The sequence below is a fragment of the Triticum urartu genome, unplaced genomic scaffold (genome assembly GCF_056163025.1).
Source record: "Triticum urartu cultivar PI428250 unplaced genomic scaffold, HENAU_Tu73 scaffold1504, whole genome shotgun sequence".
NCBI lineage: Eukaryota > Viridiplantae > Streptophyta > Magnoliopsida > Poales > Poaceae > Triticum > Triticum urartu.
Window position 1 is genome coordinate 12276 of NW_028259970.1, and position 7725 is coordinate 20000.

Sequence of the window (7725 nt, forward strand, 5' to 3'; positions counted from 1 at the left end):
GTAATAAAATCAATCTTTTTTGAATGGAATCCAAAATTACGATTTTCTGGGTCTAATGAATAAATGGATAGAGCCTGGCTCCAATTCTGGTAAAATAAAAAGCAACGAGCTGAACTTCCTAATTGGAATGATTCCCCGCTCTAATTAGACGTTAAAAATAGATTAGTGCCGGATGCGGGGAAAGGTTGGGTTTTCCTATGAGTGAGACCCTTTATTTTTTCTTTTTTTTTTTAGAAATCCTAATTATTCTTGATTATGGATTGAATAAGGGATGTTATGGATTGAATGTGTAAAAGAAGCAGTATATTGATAAAGAGGCTGTATTCCAAAGTCAAAAGAGCGATTGGCCTGCAAAAATAAAAAACTTGTTCTGTTCTTTTTTTTTAATTAGAACAAACATAAACTAATTGGGTAGAAAAGGAGCAGAAAAAGATCTGTGGATTAGACTCCCTTTCTTTCCAGGGTTTGTATTAAAAATGCAACACCCTGTTCTGACCATATTGCACTATGTATCATCATTCGATAAACCGAGAAATGCTTCTTCTCTCTGATTCAAGTAGAAATACAAATGGAAAAATTCGAAGGGTATTCAGAAAAACATAAATCTCGTCAACAATACTTTGTCTACCCACTTCTCTTTCAGGAATATATTTATGCATTTGCCCACCATTATGGATTAAATGGTTCTGAACCTGTGGAAATAGTTGTTAGTTGTAATAACAAGAAATTTAGTTCACTACTTGTGAAACGTTTAATTATTCGAATGTATCAGCAGAATTTTTTGGATAACTCGGTTAATCATCCTAACCAAGATCGATTATTGGATTACAAAAATTATTTTTATTCTGAGTTTTATTCTCAGATTCTATCTGAAGGGTTTGCGATCGTTGTGGAAATCCCATTCTCGCTACGGGAATTTTTTTGTCTGAAAGAAAAAGAAATACCAAAGTTTCAGAATTTACGCTCTATTCATTCAATATTTCCCTTTTTAGAAGACAAATTTTTGCATTTGGATTATCTATCACATATAGAAATACCCTATCCTATCCATTTGGAAATCCTGGTTCAACTCCTTCAATACCGTATCCAAGATGTTCCATCTTTGCATTTATTGCGATTCTTTCTCAACTATTATTCGAATTGGAATAGTTTTATTACTTCAATGAAATCCATTTTTTTTTTTCAAAAAGAAAATAAAAGACTATTTCAATTCCTATATAACTCTTATGTATCAGAATATGAATTTTTTTTGTTGTTTCTTCGTAAACAATCTTCTTGCTTACCATTAGCATCTTCTGGAACTTTTCTGGAACGAATCCACTTTTCTAGGAAGATGGAACATTTTGGGATAATGTACCCTGGTTTTTCTCGGAAAACCCTATGGTTCTTTATGGATCCTCTTATGCATTATGTTCGATATCAAGGAAAGGCAATTCTTGCATCAAAAGGCACTTTTTTTTTGAAGAAGAAATGGAAATGCTACCTTATCAATTTCTGGCAATATTATTTCTGTTTTTGGACTCAGCCGCGAAGAATCCATATAAACCAATTAGCAAACTCTTGCTTCGATTTTATGGGGTACCTTTCAAGTGTACAAAAAAGTTCTTTGTTAGTAAGGAATCAAATGCTGGAGAATTCATTTCTAATAGATACTCGAATGAAAAAATTCGATACCATAGTCCCCGCTACTCTCCTCATAGGATACTTATCAAAAGCTCAATTTTGTACTGGATCGGGGCATCCTATTAGTAAACCCATTTGGACAGATTTATCAGATTGGGATATTCTTGATCGATTTGGTCGGATATGTAGAAATCTTTTTCATTATCATAGTGGATCTTCGAAAAAACGGACTTTGTATCGACTAAAGTATATACTTCGACTTTCATGTGCTAGAACTTTAGCTCGTAAACATAAAAGCACGGTACGAACTTTTATGCAACGATTGGGTTCGGCATTTTTAGAAGAATTTTTTATGGAAGAAGAGCAAGTTTTTTCTTTGATGTTCACCAAAACAACTCTTTTTTCTTTCTGTGGATCACACACTGAGCGTATTTGGTATTTGGATATTATACGTATCAATGACCTGGTCAACCCTCTTAATTAATCATTAGACGAAATTAAGAAACAGGAAAGGGTTGATAAATGATCAAGAAAAAACTTTTCTATTTTTCATTCTGAAATGTTCTTTTTATTATAATAAAGAGTAGGTGAATCAACTTACTAATTAAAAAAATTAGTAGAACTTCCTCTTTGGAATAGAAATTGGCTATTTCTACATAGGGAAAGTCGTGTGCAATGAAAAATGCAAGCACGATTTGGGGAGGGATTTTTCTCTATTGTAACAAGGAAGAATTATCTACTCCATCCGACTAGTTCCGGGTTCGAGTCCCGGGCAACCCATATAGAAAAGACCCATCAAAGTTTTTCACTTTGACTCACTTCATTTACAAATACAAAATTATTGGTTTGGTTAATTTAGTTATATGGATAGCTAATCTTTGGGCTGACTTGGTTGACATTGGTATATAGTCTATGTTATACTGTTAAATAACAAGCCTTCTATTATCTATATTCTAGTTAATACGTGTGCTTGGGAGTCCTTGCAATTTGAATAAACCAAGATCTTACCATGACTGCAATTTTAGAGAGACGCGAAAGTACAAGCCTGTGGGGTCGCTTCTGCAACTGGATAACTAGCACTGAAAATCGTCTTTACATCGGATGGTTCGGTGTTTTGATGATCCCTACCTTATTGACCGCAACTTCTGTATTTATTATCGCCTTCATCGCTGCCCCTCCAGTAGATATTGATGGTATTCGTGAGCCTGTTTCTGGTTCTTTACTTTATGGAAACAATATTATCTCTGGTGCTATTATCCCTACTTCTGCGGCGATCGGATTGCACTTTTACCCAATTTGGGAAGCTGCATCTGTTGATGAGTGGTTATACAATGGTGGTCCTTATGAGCTAATTGTTCTACACTTCTTACTTGGTGTAGCTTGTTATATGGGTCGTGAGTGGGAACTTAGTTTCCGTCTGGGTATGCGTCCTTGGATTGCTGTTGCATATTCAGCTCCTGTTGCAGCTGCTACTGCTGTTTTCTTGATTTACCCTATTGGTCAAGGAAGCTTTTCTGATGGTATGCCTTTAGGAATCTCTGGTACTTTCAACTTTATGATTGTATTCCAGGCAGAGCACAACATCCTTATGCATCCATTCCACATGTTAGGTGTAGCTGGTGTATTCGGCGGTTCCCTATTCAGTGCTATGCATGGTTCCTTGGTAACCTCTAGTTTGATCAGGGAAACTACTGAAAATGAATCCGCTAATGAGGGTTACAAATTTGGTCAAGAGGAAGAAACTTATAATATTGTGGCTGCTCATGGTTATTTTGGCCGATTAATCTTCCAATATGCTAGTTTCAACAACTCTCGTTCTTTACACTTCTTCTTGGCTGCTTGGCCTGTAGTAGGAATCTGGTTCACTGCTTTAGGTATTAGTACTATGGCTTTCAACCTAAATGGTTTCAATTTCAACCAATCTGTAGTTGATAGTCAAGGTCGCGTTATTAATACTTGGGCTGATATCATCAACCGTGCTAACCTTGGTATGGAAGTAATGCACGAACGTAATGCTCACAACTTCCCTCTAGACTTAGCTGCTGTTGAAGTTCCATCTATTAATGGATAAGGTTTTTCTGCTAACATATAAGAATTTTTGAAGACAGAAATACCCAATATCTTGTTCTAGCAAGATATTGGGTATTTCTGTCTTTATTTTGAATCTTTTTTTCTTCTTAATCTTTCTATTCAGAATTCAGTTAACGACGAGATTTAGTATCCTTTCTTGCATTTTCATAACTCGTGAAATGCCGAGTAGGCACGAATTCCCCCAATTTGCGACCTACCATAGGATTTGTTATGTAAATAGGTATATGTTCCTTTCCATTATGAATCGCGATTGTATGGCCAACCATTGTGGGTAGAATGCTAGATGCCCGGGACCACGTTACTATTGTTTCTTTCTCCTCCTTCATATTGACCTTTTCTATCTTTGCCAATAAATGATGAGCTACAAAAGGATTCGTTTTTTTTCGTGTCACAGCTGATTACTCCTTTTTTCCTTTTTAAAGAGTGGCATTCTATGTCCAATATCTCGATCGAAGTACGGAGGTCAGAATAAATAGAATAATGATCAATGGAAAAAAGAAAAAAATCCTTTAGCTGGATAAGGGGCGGATGTAGCCAAGTGGATCAAGGCAGTGGATTGTGAATCCACCATGCGCGGGTTCAATTCCCGTCGTTCGCCCATCGCATTATTGCAAATTCCAAAAATGCAATTTTCCATATTCCTAGTTACGTATTTACTTACGGCGACGAAGAATAAAACTATCGCTATATTTTTTCCTTTTCCTAGTTCTTCTTCCAAGCGCAGGATAACCCCAAGGGGTTGTGGGTTTTTTTCTACCAATGGGAGCTTTCCCTTCACCGCCCCCATGGGGGTGGTCCACAGGGTTCATAACTACCCCTCTTACTACGGGGCGTTTACCTAGCCAACACTTAGATCCGGCTCTACCCAAACTTTTTTGGTTCACCCCAACATTACCCACTTGTCCGACTGTTGCTAAGCAGTTTTGGGATACTAAACGGACCTCCCCAGATGGTAATCTTAAAGTGGCCGATTTACCCTCTTTTGCAATGAGTTTCGCTACAGCACCTGCTGCTCTAGCTAATTGCCCACCCCTTCCACGTGTGATTTCTATGTTATGCATGGCCGTGCCTAAGGGCATATCGGTTGAAGTAGATTCTTCTTTTCTCTCAAAAAACCCCTTCCCAAACTGTACAAGCTTCTTCCAAAGCATACGGCTTTCTAGATGTATATGACGATCTCTAGACAGATGGATCTTATATGAATCATATGATGAAGTACCACATGAGTGGATATATAGGAAAGGAATCCAAATCTGCCGAATCGCTCATGTTATGATCTTCTACATCCTAGGTCTCTGCGTTCCGTCATCTGGCTTATGTTCTTCATGTAGCATTCAGATCGAATGACTCTATGAAATTACGTCGATACTTCCACATATTATGGGTAACGTAGGAGACATCCCTATTTTCCCCCGGGGGTCTTAATTACCACTGCTTAGCTTTCAATTTGCCTCTGACCATCAAATTAAATGTGAATAACCCGTCCTCCTCTCTTTGAAACAAGGGGCGCTTCCGGTTCTGTGCGTGCTTCAAACAATTTTGTCTTCTCCATATTACCATATCTCTAGAGCCAATAATTTTCTATGAGGAACTACTGAACTCAATCACTTGCTGCCGTTACTCAACAGTTTTCTGTTGAGGTCTATCCCGTAGAGGTAGTCAAATTGGATCAGTGATCGATTTCTAGGTTTCGTCGTAAACCTAATTGGTTACTTCCAATTACGTAAATCAATAGTTCAAACCGCACTCAAAGGTAGGGCATTTCCCATTGATATAGGAACTTTTGTACCAGAAACAATAGTATCTCCAATTATAGCCCCTCTGGGATGTAAAATATATCTCTTCTCACCATCCCCATAGTGTATGAGACAAATGTATGCATTTCGATTAGGGTCGTATTCTATGGTTACGATTCTACCAGATATGTCTTTTTGATTCCGTCGAAAATCTATTTTACGGTATAGGCGCTTATGACCTCCCCCTCTATGCCTTGCGGTAATGATTCCTCTGGAATTACGACCTTTACCACAACGGTGCCGTCCATGGATCAAATTATTTCGTGGATTGGATTTCACTTGCCTGTCTACGGTTCCCTTGCGTGTGCTCGGGATAGGTGTTTTGTATAAATGTTTCGCCGTATTATTAAGTATTCTCCTTTAGTTTTTTTCTCTATCTAGAAGTGGAATAGAATAACCCGGTTGAAGGGTAATGATCATACGTCTGTAATGCATTGTATGGCCCAGAATAGGTCCTATTCTTCTACCTTTTCCAGGTAGTCGATGGCTATTCACAGCTACCACCTTAACACCAAAGAAGAGTTCGACCCAATGCTTTATTTCTGTCTTAGTGAATCCCGATTCGACATTAAAAGTATATTGATTCTTTCCCAATAAACGAAGACTTTTTTCTGTAAATACTGCGTATTTGATTCCATCCATAAATCGACTTTCCCTCCTATGCTCTGAGTTCCAGTATCGATAAGAATTCGAGTTCTTATTGTTCTTATGTTATGGTATGAATATACCATACCAATTCGTTATGTATGGATGATGGATGAGATTCCATGGATAGAGAGCCAGTTCCAATAGACTTATGGAATGTTCCCGTTCGTGTGCATCCAGCAGGAATTGAACCCGCAAATTTACCAATTATGAGTTGGGCGCTTTAACCATTCAGCCATGGATGCTTAACAGGGATCATCGTACATCGTAAATAACCAATTTTCATATAGAAAGACATATCATAGAAAAATGAAATCGAAAATATTCCGAGATGGCAAATATTCGGAGATGACTATGAAAACACCTCTCTGGATCCTCGAATTGAAAGAGAGATTGAGAGGGATCAAGAATCCTAATTCTCGCTATTTGGAATGGATCCAATTCTATTGAGTCTGACTCATAGTGATCATTTCTCTTTAGCAAAGAATGACCTTGGTTATCAAAGGATTGAACAACCGGGATCCATTTACTTATGATACCTAGTTGGCATTGATAACAAGGATCTAATGAATTATGAGTTTAATAGATCCTCTTTAGCAGAAAGACGTATATTCCTTGCTCATTATCAGACAATCACTTATTCCCAAACCTCGTGTGGGACTAATCGTTTTCATTTACCATCTCATGGAAAACCCTTTTCGTTCCGCTTAGCCCTATCGGGTATTTTAGTGATAGGTTCTGTAGGAACTGGACGATCCTATTTGGTCAAATACCTAACGAAAAATTACGATTTTCCTTTCATTAAGGTACGAGGGCTTCTTATTCCACAAGAACGAAAGCACCTTTTCATTCTTTCATATACTAGGGGTTTTTACTTGGAAAAGACAATGTTCCATACTAAAGGATTCGGGTCCATAACCACGAGTTCCAGTGCACTAGATCTTGTAGCACTTAGCAACGAAGCCCTATCCATTAGTATTCCACATAAGAAATCCATTCTAGAAAAAAATACAATTAGATTAGCTCTTCATAGACAAACTTGGGGTTTGCGAGCCAAGGTAAGATCGGCTCGGGATCATGGGACCCTTTTCTATCAGATAGGAGGGGCTCTTGTACAAAATAGACTTACTAAGTAATAACCCCATAGAATCTATCTATATAAAGATAAAGAGGCAATCGTGTCAGGAAGCGGGTTTTTCTTTGGCCAAAAGGTACTTCGAACTTGGAACGAGCATGAAGAGATTAACGAGACTTCTTTCTCTTTTGAGTTTTTCTGGCGGACCTGCCGCGCAAGATCTTTGGTCTTCCCCTGGAACCGATGAAAAAAAGTGGATCGCTTCTTATGTACTCGCTCAGAATGATTCTTCTCTATCTATAGTTCATGGCCTATTAGAAGTAGAAGGTGCTCTGGTGCAATCCTTACCGACAGAAAAAGATTGCAGTCAGGTTGATAATAGTCGAGTGACATTACTTCGTCGGTCCGAACTAAGGAATCTGTTAGAAATGTTTTGAAATGGATATTGTTCTCTCTTTGATCAGGGATTGCTATATGAAAAGAAGTGGAGTTTGA